Below are 21,791 nucleotides of genomic sequence, written 5' to 3' on the forward strand. Positions count from 1 at the left end.
TTAGCAGCCCTCTTATCTGCTGCTGTAGTGGAAGGTCCAGACAATGCTAGATTATCACCATTTCTAGCATTTTTTTAAAAGCTGGCAGGAAAGATTTTAGAACTACAAATTAGCTTCAAAAATAGAAAAGCAAACAATCAAACCAATATTTGCAAAAATAACACAACTTTTTAATCCAATGTTTCTTAGTGTTATCTGCTTCTGACAAAATGATAACAGGAGTATAATGGTCACCGTTAGGCCCCTTTCACACATCAATTTTTTGCTATCAGTTGCAATCCGTTGAATTTTGGAAAAAAAACATTCCTTGGAAAAGATCCGGTGACTGATACCGCCAGATCCGTTTTTTTTCTCATAGACTTGTATTAACGACAGATTGTGATGGATGGCCTCACGTTTCATCCGTCGTTCGCTGGATCCGTCGAAAATTGTTTGTCCGGCAGCCGGAGAAAACAGACAAAGTAAAATTTTTTGTGTACGTCGAAAAAACGGACAGCGACGGATCTGTCGCCATCTGTCGTTTGCTAAAATGGAAGCCTATGGGCGCCGGATCCGTCAAATGACAGAATCTGGCGACGGATTCCATTTTTTTAAACTGACCATGCTCCGATTTTTTTAGGATCCAAGTAGCCAGATCTGCTAGTCAGATCAAACAAAAAAACGGAGCCATCGCATCAGTTTTTCACAATCTGCGTCAGATCAAACGTCAAGCAAACGGATTGTGACTGACGGCAAAAACCTGATGTGTGAAAGGGTCCTTAGACACTTCGATGTTGGTCTTGAAATCCACATTGTGGCCAAAGTTGCTGTGATCCGCAAGTAAATTGAATGGGGGAAGCATTGCAACCTGCAAAATACGGAGACCTCGACAGACGAGTCACGAAAGGTCTGAACCAGTTGGATATTTTGCAACTCGCCTTGTATTAGTGTATGTTCAAAATGTCCCAGAAATGCATTGCAGATTCAGCACCAAAAACTTGTAAAAATTTACCGTTAATTGTATCAGGTTTTTTTTTTTTTTTAAATTACATTTTTACAGGTCTTAAGATGTTTATATTTCAACTTGACAAGATTTGTGATTGTCCAATCTACCGAGGTTTATAATGGTGGATTTGTTGTAGCTCTTAGCCAGTTAGGAAGACACAGCTATAAAAATGTAAAAAAAAAAAGTTTTTAACAACTTGATAGACAATGTCAGGATCAAAAATGACACTGTATTTTATTTATTTATTTTATTGTGGCATTATATAAAAAACAGTAACGTCTCTACTTTTAGGATTCCGACAGTGAGGGTTGTTCTAATCAAACAAAATGGAGAGAGAAGGTGCCCATTATATTTTTTACTAATCAAAATCACACAGACATCCGTGTTCTACCTGCGTATTTCAGGCATTGGACATGTACTCATAATATTCTATGGATCATTTCACGTGTCTGGTTTTTTTTGCAGACCAAATGTCCTCCCCCCCCCAAAAAAAAAGAAAAATGGAGAGAAATCCTTTTTTTTCATCAAACAGACCCATTGATCTTTAACCAGCAAAAGTGGGATTCAGAAGGCCGTCCTAAACTCTGGACGGTTCAAGCGCAAATTACCGGAGTTGGCAGGCTCCGTGTGCAGCTGTGTGCTCATCCAGAGCAGACTAATGCACACTGTGCTTTTATTTCCCACATACCCTAAGGCTAGGTTCACATTGCTTTAAAGCAGCATGTTCAACACGTGCGTTAAAAGGGCTGCGTTAACGCAAGTGCCGACTTGCCATTGCGCTAGCGTAGGCCAGTCTCACACGTCCAGATAATTCCGGTACCGGAAAAATCGGTACCGGAATAATCTGTGTCCATGTGCTTACCGTGAACATCAGTGTGGCACACGTGCGGCAGCCGTGTGCCGCCCGTGTGCCGACTGGGTACCACACGGACCGTGCAGGAGACAGCGCTACAAGTAAGCGCTGTCCCCTTCATCTGGTGCTGAAGCTGCCATTCATATCTTCTCTCCAGCAGCGTTCACTAGAGAGAAGATATGAAAAATCCTTTTTTTTTTTTCGTGTTTAAAATAAAGATCCCTGTCCCCACCCCCCTCCCACCCCTGTGCACCCGGCCCCCGTTACTAAAATACTCACCCGGCTCCCTCGAAGCATCTTCTCCGCGCCGCACCTTCTCCTGTATGAGCAGTCACGTGGTGCCGTCCATTACAGTCATGAATATGCGGCTCCACCCCTATGGGGGATGGAGCCGCATATTCATGACTGTAATCGGCAGCACCACATGACCGCTCATACAGGAGAAGCTGGCGCTGAGAGGACGCTGCGAGGGAGCCGGGTGAGTATTTTATTAACAGCGGGCGGGCGCACAGGGGGTGGGCGGTGGGGTCAGGGATCTTTATTTTAAACACGAAAAAAAAAAAAAAAAAGGATTTTTCATATCTTCCCTACAGCGAACGCTGCTGGAGAGAAGGTATGAATGGCGGCTTCAGCACCACGCTGGGGGGACAGCGCTTACTGTAGCGCTGTCTCCTGCACGGCACACGGACTGCACACGGACAGCGTCCGTGTGCGGTACGTGTTTTACACGGACCCATTGACTTTAATGGGTCCGTGTAATCTGTGCACTCCCACGAACACTGACATGTCTCCGTGTTTTGCACACGGACACACGGTCCATGAAAACACGCTGACATGTGCAGAGACACATTGATTTCAATGTGTCTACGTGAGTCAGTGTCTCCGGTACGTGAGGAAACTGTCATCTCACGTACCGGAGCCACTGACGTGTGAAACCGGCCATAGATAGAGCTCTATCTGCGCTAGCGGTGACGGACCCGGAAACGCTGCAGCCCGCGTCCCAGGGTCCGTCACTCAATGATGGCACATCACTAGCGCACGCCCATTTTGGGCGTGCGCTAGCGATGCGCCCAAAATAGGGCTTAATGGCAGCGTTAACGGACTGCTTATAACGTAATGTGAACCCAGCCTAAGGCTAGGTTCACACTTGCGTTGTGCAGTCCGTTCAACACATCCGTTAAACGGACTGCACTAACGCAAGTGCCGACTTTGGCACTGCGCTAGCGCAGATGGAGCATCTGCTAGCTCCATCTGCGCTAGCAGTGCGCTACTAGTGACGGACCCGGAAACGCTGCAGCCCGCATCTCGGGTCCGTCACTCAATGACGGCACATCGCTAGCGCACGCCCATTGTGGGCATGCGCTAGCAATGCGTTCGCCATTGCAAGTAATGGTGGCGGTAACGGACTGCGCTACACCGCGTTATACCGCGTTGTAACGTAGTCCTTTAAACGGGTTCACACAACGCAGTGTGAACCCAGCCTTACTGGTCTGAATGACAAATTGTCGATAAAGTAAGTTATGTGTTATAATCAGAAACGACACAGAGAAAATAAGGATGAAATAAGTATTGAACATTTCACCAATTTTCTAGGCAAATATATTTTTCCCTGTGTCATTTCTTATAATTACACATAATTTAATTTATGGACGTCTGTGGTTTGATTTCTTTGCCAGTGTGCATTGGATGGATTGTTACCGTGTTATGCCATCTTAAAAATATTTTAACTTTTGGCAATTACAAGCCAGCCCTGGTCAGAAATCCTATTTGGGGGTGGCGTGTCAGATGGGAGTTTTTTTTTCCACCTAACCTGAGAGAATAATGTAAAGACAGACTCTGATTCCAGCGATGTGTCACTTACTGGACTGCTTGCTGTAGATTTGATAACATATGGTAATAATTTAATCAGCAGGAGATTATTTCACTAGAGGACTATTAAACCTGCTTCCTTGTAGTTCTGCATATTCATGAACTCTGTATAAGCCCGTCCCCAGCACTGATCGGCAGCTTACTGTGCGTCGGAAAAAGCCTGCCAATCAGTGGTGGGGGCGGGGTTATACAGAGCTCATAAATATGCAGGACTACAGGGAAGCAGGTTTACCAGTCCTCTAATGATAATCTCCCTCTGATAAAATTATGATTTTATTAAATCTAGAACAAGCAGCCCAGTAAGTGACACATCGCTGGAATCAGAGTCTACATCATTCTGTTTTCAGATGGGGTAGCAAAAACCTGGTGATAGATTCCCATTAAAATGTGAAATCAGATCACTCTTCCAGAGAACTGAAATGGTAGAATTGGTCAGAAATCCATTGGGAAAACTGGCAGTTTTTCAGTCTATGGGCCGCATATAGATGCTCATGCATGTTAGACTGCCCCACACATATATACACTTCACAGCGTGTTCATTTTCAATGGGGAGAGAGGCGCAAGCTTCTGCTTTAGACATATGGAAGTGGTTTCTATCTCAGGAATACAAAAGGTTGATGCGTTGCAATCAGAGTTGACCGAAACGATTTACTAGACATTGATCCAGCAGCTGCAGCAGTAGTCCAAGGCCACTGGACAGGATCCCTGCCATTCGCCACCTACCTGCTAGTATCTCTGGGGACCCTTCGGGTTACTGGACCCATTGTTACAAAATGCGTGCGTCCCACCACAATCATGATGTCATGGGCCTACAAATCAGAAACAGCGCTGGGGATTCTGGCAGGAAGGAAAAGGCTCGCAGAGCTCCCGTCCAGCAACCACAAACTACTGATGTAGCCAGTCACTGGACCTTGTGAATCGTTCTGTTCATGTCTACATATGGTTCTGCATGTCCAATCCTTGTTTGGCCTGAAATTCTCTGTAGGGGCAGATTTGGGAAGCCCATGCGCATTAGATGGTCAGCTGGTACTGTCAAACTAAGTGGGTTTTGGGCCGTAAAAGGTGGAAAAGGTGTTTATCCAGTTCAGTCAGCTGAGAACTACGGCAAATTAACCTGCATATTATCAGCCATAATTTAAATAAAAATGAATAAAAAGGTAAGAAAAAAAATGCAGCCACAAATCATTTCAGTTTCTAAAATTTAAAAATGCTGATTTTATGTCAACAACAATAAACCTATGACAACCGTAATAAAAAAAAAAACCTGAAATAACCTTTAGTGGTTTTTGGCAAAGAAACCACACTTAGGTCTTAAAATAAGTCGACAGCTAGGAGATAATGACTGCTTATTTCCCTTGGATACTGGCACAGTTAAATTGGGTGTAGGTGGGCGAGATGCTCTCCTTGAGTCTGAATCAGAAAGTTTACAAAGTTCTAACTATTCTCCTATTAACCCATTATGTAGCTTGTATTGAAATAGGAAGATACATCAGTTTGTAGGAGCATAAGGAATAGTAGGAGTTTATTAAGTGTTGGCACAGAAGACAAGCAGCTGAATGTGGCATACAGTTAGGGCCAGAAATATTTGGACAGTGACACAATTTTCGCAGTTGGGCTCTGCATGCCACCACATTGGATTTGAAATGAAACCTCTACAACAGAATTCAAGTGCAGATTGTAACGTTTAATTTGAAGAGTTGAACAAAAATATCTGATAGAAAATGTAGGAATTGTACACATTTCTTTACAAACACTCCACATTTTAGGAGGTCAAAAGTAATTGGACAAATAAACATAACCCAAACAAAATATTTTTATTTTCAATATTTTGTTGCAAATCCTTTGGAGGCAATCACTGCCTTAAGTCTGGAACCCATGGACATCACCAAACGCTGGGTTTCCTCCTTCTAAATGCTTTGCCAGGCCTTTACAGCCGCAGCCTTCAGGTCTTGCTTGTTTGTGGGTCTTTCCGTCTTAAGTCTGGATTTGAGCAAGTGAAATGCATGCTCAATTGGGTTTAGATCTGGAGATTGACTTGGCCATTGCAGAATGTTCCACTTTTTGGCACTCATGAACTCCTGGGTAGCTTTGGCTGTATGCTTGGGGTCATTGTCCATCTGTACTATGAAGCGCCGTCCAATCAACTTTGCAGCATTTGGCTGAATCTGGGCTGAAAGTATATCCCGGTACACTTCAGAATTCATCCGGCTACTCTTGTCTGCTCTTATGTTATCAATAAACACAAGTGACCCAGTGCCATTGAAAGCCATGCATGCCCATGCCATCACGTTGCCTCCACCATGTTTTACAGAGGATGTGGTGTGCCTTGGATCATGTGCCGTTCCCTTTCTTCTCCAAACTTTTTTCTTCCCATCATTCTGGTACAGGTTGATCTTTGTCTCATCTGTCCATAGAATACTTTTCCAGAACTGAGCTGGCTTCTTGAGGTGTTTTTCTGCAAATTTAACTCTGGCCTGTCTATTTTTGTTATTGATGAATGGTTTGCATCTAGATGTGAACCCTTTGTATTTACTGTCATGGAGTCTTCTCTTTACTGTTGACTTAGAGACAGATACACCTACTTCACTGAGAGTGTTCTGGACTTCAGTTGATGTTGTGAACGGGTTCTTCTTCACCAAATTAAGTATGCGGCGATCATCCACCACTGTTGTCATCCGTGGACGCCCAGGCCATTTTTAATTCCCAAGCTCACCAGTCAATTCCTTTTTTCTCAGAATGTACCCAACTGTTGATTTTGCTACTCCAAGCATGTCTGCTATCTCTCTGATGGATTTTTTCTTTTTTTTCAGCCTCAGGATGTTCTGCTTCACCTCAATTGAGAGTTCCTTTGACCGCATGTTGTCTGCTCACAGCAACAGCTTCCAAATGCAAAACCACACACCTGGAATCCACCCCTGACCTTTTAACTACTTCATTGATTACAGGTTAATGAGGGAGACGCCTTCAGAGTTAATTGCAGCCCTTAGAGTCCATTGTCCAATTACTTTTGGTCCCTTGAAAAAGAGGACGCTATGCATTACAGAGCTATGATTCCTAAACCCTTTCTCCGATTTGGATGTGGAAACTATCATATTGCAGCTGGGAGTGTGCACTTTCAGCCCATATTATATATATAATTGTATTTCTGAACATGTTTTTGTAAACAGCTAAAATAACAAAACTTGTGTCACTGTCCAAATATTTCTGGCCCTAACTGTATGTGTATTCTTACTAGAAATAAGACATTTCCAAAAAACATGGCTGGACGATGAGCTTATTTTGGGACAGTTTGTCAATGTCTTTTCAGAACCTCAAGTTAAAGGGAACCTGTCACCCCCAAAATCGAAGATGAGCTAAGCCCACCTGCATCAGGGGCTTATGTACAGCATTCTGGAATGCTGTAGATAAGCCCCCGATGTATCCTGAAAGATGAGAAAAAGAGGTTAGATTATACTCACCCTGGGGTGGTCCGGTCCGATGGGTGTCGCGGTCCGGGTCCTCCCATCTTCTTACGATCACGTCCTCTTTTTGTCTTCACGCTGCATCTCCGGCGTACTTTGTTTGCCCTGTTGAGGGCAGAGCAAAGTACTGCAGTGCGCAGGCACCGGGAAAGGTCATAGAGGCGCTGCGCCTGCGCACTGCAGGATTTCCTTGTATTACACAAGGTGCTGGAATCATTCTGTGCAGGTGATTAAATTATCACCTGTGCAATACAAGGAAATCCTGAAAACATGACCTGTTTGCGGCCCTCGAGGAATACAGTTTGACACCTCTGCATTATAGAATGCTGTAGATAAGCCCCTGATGCTGGTGAGCTTAGCGCATCTTCGATTTTGGGGGTGACAGGTTCCCTTTAAACATCAATACAGTTAATCACTATCCCCCCAAGTCATAGTCACTCTTATGGACCTTGTTAGCAGAAATCTGGGCTGCTGGATACAAATTCCTCTGAATAGGAGATTAATGTATTGTAGTTTTATGTTTGAAGTAGAGATGATTGAATTGATTCAAAGTAAATCAAATTTGAGTTAAATTTTATAAAATTTGCAGGTTGTAGTGAATTTTAGCAATTTGCGATTTGACACACATGAATCGTTCCCCAAAAAACGTTTACAGCCTTTTTACATAGTGAGAAGGTTGCAGCAGTCACAGAAGGCTGATATTGCCTCAGGCATAACTGCACAGTCTCCCCCATAATGCTTTGCAACCATCACAACACATGGTTTAGTGCAGCCAATCAGGAGTGACTATCATAGCCTGTATAAAAACTGAGACATGGAATGCAGCAGCCATTTTTAGAGTTATTTAGACAAAGCCGCCATCAGTGCATTACTGCCCTTAATGTTGTATGGGGGCCTGATGTGTAGATGTAAATAGAGGGGCCCAGATACAGTCCGCCCACCCCCTCTTGTTTCTGCCCACCAGGCCCCAGGGTATAAAAATTGTAGTCTGTGGCGGTGCAGGGAGGCTTCCAGGAGGTCCCTAGAACAGCCGTGGAGCACAAAGGAAGACCCCCTGTCTCTTATTTGACGCGCTGGTGACGGTGCATACGCGCCAGTGTCAATGTATGCACGCCACTCACAAGGAGGACACCAGAAGTGGCGCTTCAGGAGATTGTATGAGAGGTACCGTATTTTTCGGACTATCAGACGTACTTTTTTCCCAATTTTTTTTTTTTTTTAGGAAAATGGAGGTGCATCTAATAGTCGGATTATACTTAAGGTACCGTCACACTAAGCGACGCTGCAGCGATCCAGACAACGATCCGGATCGCTGCAGCGTCGCTGTTTGGTCGCTGGAGAGCTGTCACACAGACAGTTCTCCAGCGACCAACGATGCCGGTAACCAGGGTAAACAACGGGTTACTAAGCGCAGGGCCCTGCGCTTAGTAACCCGATGTTTACCCTGGTTACCAGTGAAGACATTGCTGAATCGGCGTCACACACACCGATTCAGCGATGTCAGCGGGAGAGCCAGCGACCAAATAAAGTGCTGGACTTTCTGCAGCAACAAACGACATCACAGCAGGATTCTGATCGCTGCTGTGTGTTCAAACTGAACGATATCGCTAGCCAGGACGCTGCAACGTCACGGATCGCTAGCGATATCGTTCAGTGTGACGGTACCTTTACAAATACCATGGCGGCGGTCCCGGTCTGACAATGCAGCTTCCCTTCCCAGGCTGGTGCAGTGGTGGCCTGTTGGGTGGCGGTGCTCTGTGGGATGGGGGCGGTGACGGTCTGTGGGATGGCGGGGCTCCACCGGCATTTCGTGAATGCCCGGAGACCCACGCAGATCCATTCCTGCGATGCGGTGGCGGGGGGCGGTGCATCCTCAGATTCAGATCTCGGCAATGAGATCTCAGGAGATGAGATCTTGTTGCCGAGATCTGAATCTGAGCATGTGCCACCCCTCGGCGGCCATTTTCCCAGAGGCCACCGCATGGAATGGATCTGTGTGGGCCTCCGGGCATTCACAAAATGCCGGCAGAGCCCTGCCGCCAAACAAAGCACCGCTACCCCACAGGCCACCGCAACCCCACAGAGCACCTGTCGCAAAACACTAGTGGAACCCCACCACACCACAGAGCAGCACTACCGCACCAGCTTGGGATGGGATTTCCCAGAGGCCACTGCACCAGGTTGGACCACCGAACCACCCCTATGACCACTCATCCACCTGTGTAGAAACCCCTCCCTGGTAAGCTGAATTCGGACTGTAAGACAGGCCCCTATTTGACACATTTTTTCTCCCTATTTTCCTTCTGAAAATTTGGGGTGCGTCTTATAGTCTGAAAAATACGGTAAGTATCAAATGTTTTTTTTTTTTAATAACAAATTAAATGAGTGTGGGGGAGCAAATGATGATTAATTGATGTTGCAGCGGGGGAGCAAATTATGTATTGATGGTGGGGTACAGCAAATGATGATGGATTGAGGGTCTGGGATGGGGAGCAGCAAATAATGATGGATTGAGGGTGGGGGATGGGGGGCAGCAAATAATGATGGATGGAGGGTATAATAATATTTTACTATATTTGAATAAACTTATTTATTTTATTAATGGATCTCTTCTTTATCTCGAATGGATTGACATTCAGGCTGTTGATGTTTAACTGAGGTGAAGTGCCATTAATTGATTTTCTTTGGGACATTTTTGTTATTATTATAAGGATAATGCACGGTGTCCTCCCCAAGGTGATGCCAACTTTGACAGTCTTTTAAAAGTTCGGAACATCTGCATGGATGAGACCCTAATCAATTTCAAGGGGAGGCTCAAATTCAGGCAATACCTGCCCAGTAAGAGGGCCAGGTACAGAATTGAGCTCTACAAACTGTGAGAGTACCTCAGGGTACACCCACAAGTTTAGGGTTTATGAAGGGAAAGATTCCCGGATTAAACCCCCTGAATACGCCCCTGTTCTGTGAGTGGGAAAATTGTGTGGGGCGCCCACTGCTGGATCAAGGTTATCACCTCTATGTAAATAACTTCTATACAAACATCCCACTGTTCAAGTCCCTCTCTGCGTGAGCTACCGCAGCCTACCGTACTGTGAAAATTAGAGAGGCCTTCCTAAGACATTAACTGGGCAGCTGCTCAGAAAGGGTGAGCAGAGCCCAATGTAGTGACAACATGCTGGTGGTCAAGTACAAGGACAAGAGGGATATCCTTTTCTTGACCACCATACATGGTGACAGCAGCACACCAGCCCTGTACAAGGTACCTCTACACAGGTCTCAAAACCAGACTGTACTGGGGTACAATAAAAACATGGGTGGTGTTGATCTCGCTGATCAAGTCCCCCAGCCGTACATGAGAAAGGCCAAGGTTTGGTACAAGAAGCTGGCCGTGGATATTGTACAGACGGCACAACGCTTTTGTGCTATCACTACGTGCAGGCCAGACCCGTACATCATAACTTCAGTTCAAGGAGGTAATGATCAAGGCCCTAATCTTTGGAGATCAGGAAGGAGCGGGCCCCAGTACTTCCAGAACTGAAGGTGCTCATATTGTACCACCAAGCCAACATTTCCCAGGGGAGGTCCCCCAAACCACATGAAAAAAAAGGAAGGTTGCAAAAGAGGTGCCAAGTATGTTACTAAAGGGAGATATGCAAGGACACCACTTATCAATGTGATACCTGCTCAGACAAACCTGGCCTGTGTATAAAATAATGCTTCGGACTGTACCACACATCCATTGACTACTAAATTAATTTCTGAATTACACAACTCACCTCATTTATCCCAAACTGACAAGCACTACACAATTCATGTATCCCAACCTGACAAATACTGCACAACTCACGCATGCCAATTTGACGTTCACTACATAACTCACAAATACCAACCTAACGCACTCTACACAACTTGTGTATGCCGACATTATAAAATTCAAATACCAGGAAACAATAGATCAGTTAAAAAATGGGGTCACTTGTTGTGCATTTCCATTTTTTAGGTGCACCAGGGGCTCTGTAAATGCGATATGATGCCCGCAGACCATTCCATCATAGTCAGCATTCCAAAACATTACTACTTCCCTTCCAAGCCCCGACGTGCACCCAAACAAGTAGTTTTCAACTAAAATAAAAATTTTCCACAAAAATGTTATTTTCACAACTTAATGTTATAAATTTCTGTGAAGCACCTGAGGATTCAAGGTGCTCACCACACATCTAGATAAGTTCCTTGGGGGGGTCTAGTTTCCAAAATGAGGTCACTTGTGGGGGGTTTCCACTGTTTAGTCACATCAGGGGCTCTCCAAACACGACATGGTGTCCAATCTCAATTCCAACAAATTTTGTGCTGAAATAGTCAAACGGTGCTCCTTCCTGTCTGAGCTCTTTTGTGCGCCCAAACAGTGGTTTCCCCCACATATGGGGTATCATCCTACTCAGGACAGAATGCACAACTTTGGGGTCCAATTTATCCTGTTACTCTTGTGAAAATGAAAAAATTGGGGCTAAAAGATCATTTTTGTGGAAAAAAAGGGATTTTTTATTTTCACAGCTCTACGTTGTAAACTTCTGTGAAGCACTTGGGGGTTAAAAGTCCTCACCACACATCTAGATAAGTTTCTTGAGGGCTCCAGTTTCCAAATTATGGTCCCTTTTGGCGAGTTTCCACTTTTTTAGGCACATCAGGGGCTCTCCAAATGCGACATGGCGTCTGAAAATTATTCCAGGAAATGTTCCATTTTAAAAGTCAAATGGTACTCCTTCCCTCCCAAGTCCTGCCGTGCACCCAAACAGTGGTTTTCCCTCATATATGGGGTATCAGCATATTCAGGAGAAATTGCACTAGAAATTTTGGGGATCATTTATTCCTGTTACATTTGTAAAAATAAAATTGGGGTCTAAAATTAAATTTGTGAAAAAAAAGTTAAAAATTCATTTTTTCCTTTCACATTCTACTAATTCCTGTGAAGCACCTTAAGGTTTAATAAACTTCTTGCATGGGGTTTTAAGCACATTGAGGGGTGCAAATTTTAGAATGGTGCCACAATTGGGTATTTTATGTCATATAGACACCTCAAAGTCACTTCAAATGTAATGTGTGCCCGCCCTAAAAAATGGTTTTTGCAAATTTTGTTGTAAAAATGAGAATTCGCTGGTCAAATTTTAACCCTTATAACTTCCTAAAAAAAAAAATGATGTTTCAAAAATTGTGTTGAAGTAGAGATGTGGGAAATGTTATCTATTAACCATTTTGTGTGATGTATCTCTGGTTTAAGGGCATAAGAATTCAAAGTTTGAAAATTGCTAAATTATCGCCAAATTTCTTTTTTTTTTTTTTCACAAATAAATGCAAGTCATATCAAATAAAATTTACCACTGTTATGAAGTACAATATGTCACAAAAAAAGCATTCTAGAGTTATTACCTCAAAGTGACACTGCTTAGAATTGAAAAAATTGGATTGGTCATTAACGTGCAAACTACCTTGGGGCGTAAAGGGGTTAAAGAAAAATAAACAAAAATATACCTAAAAAAAGAGTATTGGATATTTTAAGAAATGATTAATAGGTTAGAGCAGAGTAGGGCCCTTCCAAAAAAAAAATCTCCTTGTCGTGGTGGCAGCTTAAAAAAATTATTTTGCCCAAAACAAAAGCTGATGGCTATGTATGTGATATGGTGTCGGATGAGAACTGAATCTGTGACTGGTGAGGACATGGTGCAGAAGTGGAGTTTTTCAATGAGTGGAAAGTGGGACTGTGGAAAGTTTGTGGGCTGGAGGCAGAGCTGGGGTGGAGCCTGGGTGGAGTCTCAAGGGGGCCCAAAAATGTTGCCACACCCTGAAATACCTGGTGGCAGCCCTGGATTTAGAATTTTGAAAGGATACAGAAAACCAAAAAGACAAGGATCCCTAAAATATAAATTTTAATGAATAAAGTTTAAAAATATTCCAAAGTTGGAGACAATGCAACAAATATTAAAAAGGTTACCATAGGGAATTAAATATATCCCAGTAGTGTGTCCTACTGTGCCCTGCGGGTACACTATGCTAACCCCTGCATGGCAGTGGAGGTTGGCACCCTAAGTTTCAGCGGTAGGCGACCCCCCCACTCATATAAGCCTTTTCTCATCTTGATGGCCAGCATCCCCTGATGAACCCCCGCCATTCACACGGGGGAAACGCGTTGAGCATTGTTAGGGATGTCGTTCTTATATGAAGTTTGACCGGTGGCTCTGTTCGGACGGTGATCTCTGCCTTTGGTTTGGTGCATTACAGCTCATATGAGTATATGGTTATTGCACTATATGTGATATGAATCAAACATCATTTTAACTATCTACTACATGCATTAGGATTATATATAAAGCCCTATCATGGGTAATATATGGTTAAAGAGCTCGGTCCTTGATACTATTATGTAGTAGGTTGATGAGACAAAAAGCACAATCTTTATATCTTATTTGTATAGAGTCCTTCCGATGGCTCAGTGTGGATGTTGATCTCCGCTTTGACTGTTATCCATTATAGCTATAATGAATACATGGTTACTGCACTATGTTTTGCACAATTATAATTGCTTACTGCATGCATTGTGATTTTGCATAGCCCTTTTATGGGTAATATATAGCTAAAGAGTCGACTGCGGAGCTCTGTCCCTCTCTTTTTGTTATTATGTACTAGGACAAATGAGACAAATGCACAATTTTTTGCATTCTATTTGCCCTCACTTCATTTAGACATTGAGCTTCAGAAGGGATATTTAGAGGTGAATTGTTCATTACAGCCTCTATATTAAGGATAAAATATCCCCTCTATTATTTGTGTTTTTTAATTTTTTCAATTTTTTTTTTTACATTTTGTTGTTTCTTTTGACATGGGCAATGGGTGTATTGGGACACAATTGTAGTAACCATAGGGACTTGTAGGGACATCAGGGTGAGCCGTCGTTGAGTGGGGGCGCCTACCGCTGAAACTTAGGGTGCCAACCTCCACTGCCAGGCAGGGGTCAGCAGTGTACCCGCAGGGCACAGTAGGAAACTGCTGAGATATTTTTAATTCACTATAGTAACTTTTTTAATATTTGTTGCTTTGTCTCCAATTTTGGAATATTTTTAAACTTTATTCATTAAAAGTTATATTTTAGGGATCCTTGTCTTTTTGGTTTTCTGTGTTGATCTAGGATCTCAATAGATTTGATTTGGTTGATATGATTATGAAAGTATGTCAGAGGTCACAGCTCAGCAATAGAGCCAGGAAAAGAAAGCCCTAAAATATTGGACTAATAATCCAGACAGTAATTTGTGGTATAACTGCAACACTGAACAAGATAAGAATAGTATTCTACGAATAGTATAGGATTCCATTTTATTAACCCATTACTTGCCAAATTAGAAATTTTAATTTTACAGATTTTTCAGAAAAGGGCGTCCCAATATTCAATTAAAATGACAATGACATGATTTTCTATTTTGAAAACATTAATTTTACAAACACAACACAAAAAAACTGGACCTAGTTATAAAAATTATAAAATCTTAGTTGCTAGAAGCAAAAGATTAGGCGTCCCAAAAAAAGGACATTGGTAGATAATGGGTTAAGCATAGAGAGGTGAGGTGCCAGACACCTGTTATTGATTAATGATATGGAGTAGCTGGCATCTGCTGCATTTAAATTACACTTTTTTATTCTTTATGCACTAGAAAGCAGAAGCAATACAGCACAGTAGTTTTTACAGAAAATATATCTTAAATTCTTTATTTTGCAATATGATGGCGGATTCTGGGTTTGGCAAATGCCAGGAGAACATTAACTTATGCTTCAACATATTGAGACTTCCAACTATATGGTAACAGTTTTGGGACGTCCTTTTTCTGTTAATCATGTCTTTTTCTGTCTGTGTGCTATCTTGTAATGACCTGGAGAATCATAATGGCAGGTCAGTCTTAGCATCTAGTGAACATAGTAAAAGAAAAAAAAAAACACTAGTGTGGAATTGCACTTTTTTTTTTTTTGCAATTTCACTGCACTTGGAATTTTTGTCCCGGTTTCCAGTACACTATATGGTAAGACCAATGGTAGTGTTCAAAAGTACAACTCGTCCTGCAAAAAAGCCCTCACATGGCCAAATTGACAGAAAAATTAAAAACGTTATGACTCTGGGAAGAGGGGGAACAAAAAACCGAAAATGCGAAAATGGAAAATCCCAAGGTGGTGAAGGGGTTAATAAAAGGACAAATACAGTTTCCCATCTTCAGAACTGTAATATGTTCATGAAAAAACCGCACAATATACAGCTGGTATGGTAACCAGTATGTGTTCAGTTTTTTGGGCACCAATTGACGTATGGGCAAGCTGCCCGGAGAGCACACAAACACTACACAATGTGGGCAGGACGTACACTGTGCTGTGCAGCATTTAGGGCCTGCAGGGGTCATTTCTTTTGTAAGGGGAATCACCAAATGTTTGGGAATGAAGATGGAGCCCAGCACAGGATAGCCGAATGCACCCATCTAAGGGACTGACACTGTGAATAGATGTTCTAACATTAAGGCACTGTCATTTTCCACTATAACCGATGCACGTGTCCTAGTGACAGAGCGGTGATTTCCTGTTTATACAGAGATCACAACACGACTGATCACAGCGTTTTCTCCGTCGCCGCAGATTGTCCTCACAATTGTGGTATTATTCTTAAAATAATCTTGTATTTACACCTCCTCGCCATATTGATCGTGGCTTTCAATTCTGAACCTGGATTTTTTGAGAACTGGTATCAAAAAAAAAAAAAAAAATGTAACATTGTCTTTTGTGACAGTTTTATACAGCAAGTGAACTATTGGGAGCCGGATCCAATATTTGCGGAGGTGAATGAAGAAATGACCAAAATGCAGAAAGATGTATCCACCGAAAAATGACAATTGAGAACAGTTATAAGATTTTATTGAAAAGAAAAAAAAAAAGGAAATGATATACCAAAGGAAATTACACATTGCAATGCCATTGTGTCAACAAGAGCACGTGGTCATTGCAGAGTTCCAGCTAATTCTGGAGTCCTGTGCTTTACAGAAAGATTTGTGCGTTTGTTAAAGGGATTTCATCGCAGACTATCACATGGTGCAGATATCAAGATCAGAACCGTTTGTTAATTACTAATGTTATCTACCAGTGATGAGCGAGCATGCTCGGATGAGGTGTTATCTGAGCATGCTCGGGTGCTAAAAGAGTGTCTTTGGCATGCTCGAAAAATATGTTCAAGCCCCCGCAGCTCCATGTCTCCTGGCTGTTCGACAGTCACAACACATGCAGGGATTGCCTAACAAACAGGGAATCCCTGAATGTATTGAGACCGTTGAACAGCCGCGAGACATGGAGCTGCGGGGGCTCAAACATTTTTTGAGCACGCCGAAGACACTCAGCACCCAAGCATGCTCAGATAACACCTTATCCCAGCACATTCACTCACCAATATTAACTACCAATCATCCAGAAAAAAGGAGCACCCTTGTCTCTCGTTGGTCTTTCCACTCATGTACCAGATGCAATTTCTCAGACTGGAGTTTTCAGGGTGTAGGGCAGCACTTTACATGTGTGTTCACAAGCAGCAGATCTTGGGGGTAATTTGAGGTAGTAGTGCCTGAAACTGAATTTTAGGACTCATCCAGAAGTGTTTTTTTTACATATTAGAAAACCATTGATGGTTAAAACAGATACTCCCAAAATATGACCCACTTAGGAAAACCAGATCACTTTTTTTTTTTCATCACATTAAAAACAAAAAACAAAACAAAACATACGTCTGAATGAGGCCTTGGATTTCATTGTGTGTATGCTTCCATTTCATAAATGTAAATATTTTACAAGTGATAATTATCATGTTATAAGGAATTAAAGTGTTTATCTGGGACTAAATGTTGGATAGGTGATCAGTAGGAGATCAGTAGTGGGCCGACAGCCCCACCGATCAGGAGACAGATAAGCAATGTTTAGAGCGGAACATCTGTTTAGTGGTTGCTGATGTACAATCTACGGATAGGTTATCAATTGTTTAGTCCCTGACAACCCCTTTAAAAGAAAACCAGTTATGTAAAAAATGATTTTAACCTACAAGTTAATATCATTCTGATCCTGCCCCCTGGCAGTGGGGCTCTAACTTTATTCCTCCCAGCAGCCTCGGACTTTCAGTCTTAGGAGATTGCAGGCACAGATTCAGTGACCGCCTAGTGTACAGCGAGCAGCGGCTGTAACCGCACCTCCAGCACGGACTGACAGCCAGCAATAACACGGAGCCTGCTGTCAGTCAGTGCCAGGGATGCGGTTACAGCCGCCACTCACTGTACACTGAGCGGTGACTTTAGCTGCGCCAACACACCCTCTACGGACTGAAAGCCAAACCGCCGGGAGTAAAAAAAAAAGTTAATTTCCCCTGGCAGAGGGGATCTTAGTGTGGGCACATGGCAGGATCAGAATGCGAATAACCAGAGTAACCCTATATCTGCTGGTTTAGAGCATTTTTCACCATTACAAGTTCCCTTTAAGTACTGAAGTAGTAATATAAGAGTGTAAGTATAGAAATATCCATGAATCGGGGGATGCCGCTGGGTGGTTAGAGAATAACGAGTTATGTTTTGCACTACGAAACTTAAAAACAAACATTTTAAAATTCTTGCCCACGATCCAAAGGTTTTCATGCTTTATTACAAGTCATTTCCCCTACAGGAGCCTTGCTAAAGGACAGATTAGAGCAATTAACATGGCTTCCCTTCACCCTTTTTGAAGGTCTCATTTTGCTTTACCTTAAGTCCTCAGGTCAACATCAAAAAGAGGAGCCGTGGATCCTCCATCCTGCTTCCCTTCCCTCTGCACATTTCTCACTTAACACCTCAGCAGCTTCTGGGCATTACAACACCCAGTGATAAGACTCCACATAGGTAGCACTTGTGCAAATCGCAGAATAAGCACAGTAGCCACCACAGATAGGCTACTGGTGCACAAGGCAGACAAGGCGCTTTCAAAGAGAAGGAGCCTTATCTCAAGATAATATCTCCTCTGTCTGGAGACTGGAAGATACATTTGTCACTGTGATCAATGAACATTTCTTACGCGGACGGTCCCGCATCTTCATCAACACTAAAATTCACATATTAGATCACTGTGAAAATATATTTTAAGAAAAAATATATAAAATTACGGCATTATGATCATCTGGATGGATTGCTGTTCCAAAGTTTTGGCTCGAAAACTTCCTGCATATGAACATATGTCAAGGCAAAATTTTGGACACTGATCAAACAATCCTACAAAATATTTTTAGCACTTAGACGCCCTGGAATTATACATTACCTATCCTGTGTCTAACAATTGGGACCCCCAACAATCACAAGAATGGAGTAGAAATGGTTTTAGACTGACATTTAATGGCTATTTCGGTCAGCGCTGTACAAGTGAAAGGAGAGGTGGTCATCCACAAACACTTCCAACTTTATACACACAGGAATTAAGGTTCTGGAGGTCCATAGGTCGGACACCCAGTGAGCCTGGCGATTGGCGATTATGTACTTAGAGCGAAAATCCCTTTAGATTTTAGATCCAATGTGATTCTACTGAATTTAGATCAGCAGTCAACACTATAATGATTAAACTTTCATTCAGTAGAACAATAGAAGGTGCGAGTGTTCAGCCTGTTATAGGGAAGTTCAAAATTCCTCCATATTAGGCCCAATGGACATCTGATGAGGACAGTATATAGTAAATGTGAACAATTCATCATCCAAGGAGATAAAGAAATCTCACTTCACGAGCTATTATTGGGACAGGACTATTTTCCATGTTTGGTGAGATGTCCCAATATTTGACAACTACCAGGTAAAAAGCAATATCACTGGTTAAATCAGCTAAAATGAAGATGATTAAGAGGCATGTGTTAGAATTTTTGATCCAAAAATATCTCAGAATTGGCCCTACTAGTTTGGCCACTTATGACCCCTATACTCAGACCATCATCATCCAATGTTGTCGATATTGAGGTAAGGGAAGACAAGGATCTGGCATGTCTGATTTCAGACTGTATAATATTGTTCTAGAAATGGCTATAGGAGTGTATGAGAGCGTTGGGTGAGATATGTCAGCTGAACGAGGAGTTGGCCAACAGCTACCCAATGTATAAGGAGGGGGTTTTACACCCCATAACCCCAACTTCTGTTGCTTCAACTCCTATTCTTATAAATCAATGATTCACTTTTAAAGGCCATGTCCGGATTATGCTATAAGTTTACTTTTTTTTCTTCTTATATTTATGTTTTTACTAATTGTATAATACATTCATATATTCAACATATGCTGGTGTCAATTTAATAAATCGAAGAAAAATATATATAGTGTGACAGCCACTAGATGCTTTCCTCATTGAATGTATAGTTCATACTTCAGGAATAGCCAAATTCATAATGAAAGCAATTAAATAATTAATGTGGCTATTTCTTTTTTTTTTATATAGTTTTGGCCATTTAGTTGAATTACAAATTTTGCACAGTTTGCCTTCTATAGCCGCTATGTTACATTTTACACTGCTCAAAAATAAAAATAAAAAATAAAGGGATCACTAAAATACAACATCCCAGATATCACCAAATGAAATATTCCAGCTGCAAATCTTTATTCATTACATAGTAGAATGTGTCGAGAGCAATAAAATAAAAATGATCAATGTAAATCACAACTAATATCCCACGGAGGTCTGTCTGGATTTGAAATGATACTCAAAATCAAAGTGGAAAATGAAATTGCAGGCTGATCTAACTGCAGTGGAAATCTCTCTAGAAAATGATGCTCAGTAGTGTGTGTGGCCTCCACGTGCCTGTGTGATCTCCCTACAATGCCTGGGAATGCCCTCGATGAGGCAGTGGATGTTCTCCTGAGGGATCTCCTCCCAGACCTGGATTAAAGCATCAGTCAACTCATGGACAGTCTGTGGTGCAACGTGGCATTGGTGGATGGAACAATACATGATGTCCCAGATGTGCTCAGTTGAATTGAGGTCTGGGGAATGGGCGGGCCAGTCCATAGCATCAATGCCTTAATCATGCAGGAACAGCTGACAAACATTTCAGCCAAGAGGCCTAGCATTGTCATGCATCAGAAGGAACCCAGAGCCCATTGCACCTACATGTGATTTCACAGTGGGTCTGAGGTTCTCATCCCGGTACCAAATGGCAGTCAGGGTGCCTCTGGCTAGCACATGGATGGCTGGCAGCCCTCTAAAAAAATGCCTCCCACACTATTAATGAGACACTGCCAATCCTGTCATGCTTGAGGATGTTGCAGGCAGCAGAACATTCTCCACAGCGTCTCCAGACTGTCACATGTGGTCAGTGTGAAAATGCTCTCATCCGTGAAGAGCACAGGACGCCAGTGAAAAATCTGCCAACCTTAGTGTTCTCTGGCAAATGCCAATCGCCCTGTACGGTGTTGGGCTTTAAGCACAACATCCACTTGCGGCATCAGGCCCTCATACCAGCCTCATGGAGTCAGTTTTGGACAACACATGGATGTTAGTGGCCTGCTGGAGGTAATTTTGCAGGGTTCCGGCACTACTCCTCCTTGCGCAAAGAGGTAGCGGTCCTGCTGCTGGGTTATTGCCCTCCTACGGCCCCCTCCACGTCTCCTGGCATCTGTTCCATGCCTTGGACACTGTGCTAACAGACACGGCTATCCTTAGATTGTAAATGTCTTTTAGATTAGAAGCTCTCGTAGGAGCATTTTTATCACTGGCTCAGTATGCACCGATTTTGAGCTCACAGCATTTGTTTTCATCTTTCATACACTGACAAAATATTTTATATAGTTTTATATGTTTTTATATAGCCTTACTCTGAACTTTCAATCTCAGGCATTTCTTAAGGTACAGCTCAGTAAATGTTTCACATCATGATGCTTCACAGTCTATGAAGAGGGGAGGAGGGAGCAAGTTTGTGCTGAATAATACCCCATAAAGAAACAAACTGCTAGCAGAGATAACATGAAGAGCATCAGATCAACTAGCTTCTCCAAACATAAGCTCAGAAGAAAAGCAAATTAAAACATGCAGAAACATACACTGGACTAATAATTTATGCAGTTTACTGAAAGTATAGATATGCTTTAAGAAGTATTTGCCTTAATCCTGTTTTCCGGTTCACACTACCAGATGCTGGGATGAGTGCAGGGCTGCAGGCATTCCTCATCAGCGCCTTTTTGCTCTGATCTGTAGAGGAACTTTACTACTGAGCATGTGCATAAAGTGAAGCACTGATTAATCTCGACTAAAAGCTGAGATCCTTAGATGAGGAACAGAACAGACATTTATAGGACATTTAATAACTACCAAATTCTTATGAAAATAAATTCACCACATCCTGCATTTAAATACTGTAACCAATTTATTATATACTAGCTGAAGAGCCCGGCGTTGCCTGGGCATAGTAAATATCTGTGGTTAGTTATAGCACCTCACGTCTCTTATTTTCCCATCATGCCTCTCATTTTCCCCCTCACTCCTCTCATTCCCCCCCTAACATTTGTCATTTCAACCTCATATCTGTCATTTTCCAATCACTCCACTATTTTCCCTCACTCCTCTCATTTTGCACTC

The sequence above is a fragment of the Ranitomeya imitator genome, chromosome 8 (assembly GCF_032444005.1).
Source record: "Ranitomeya imitator isolate aRanImi1 chromosome 8, aRanImi1.pri, whole genome shotgun sequence".
Taxonomy (NCBI): domain Eukaryota; kingdom Metazoa; phylum Chordata; class Amphibia; order Anura; family Dendrobatidae; genus Ranitomeya; species Ranitomeya imitator.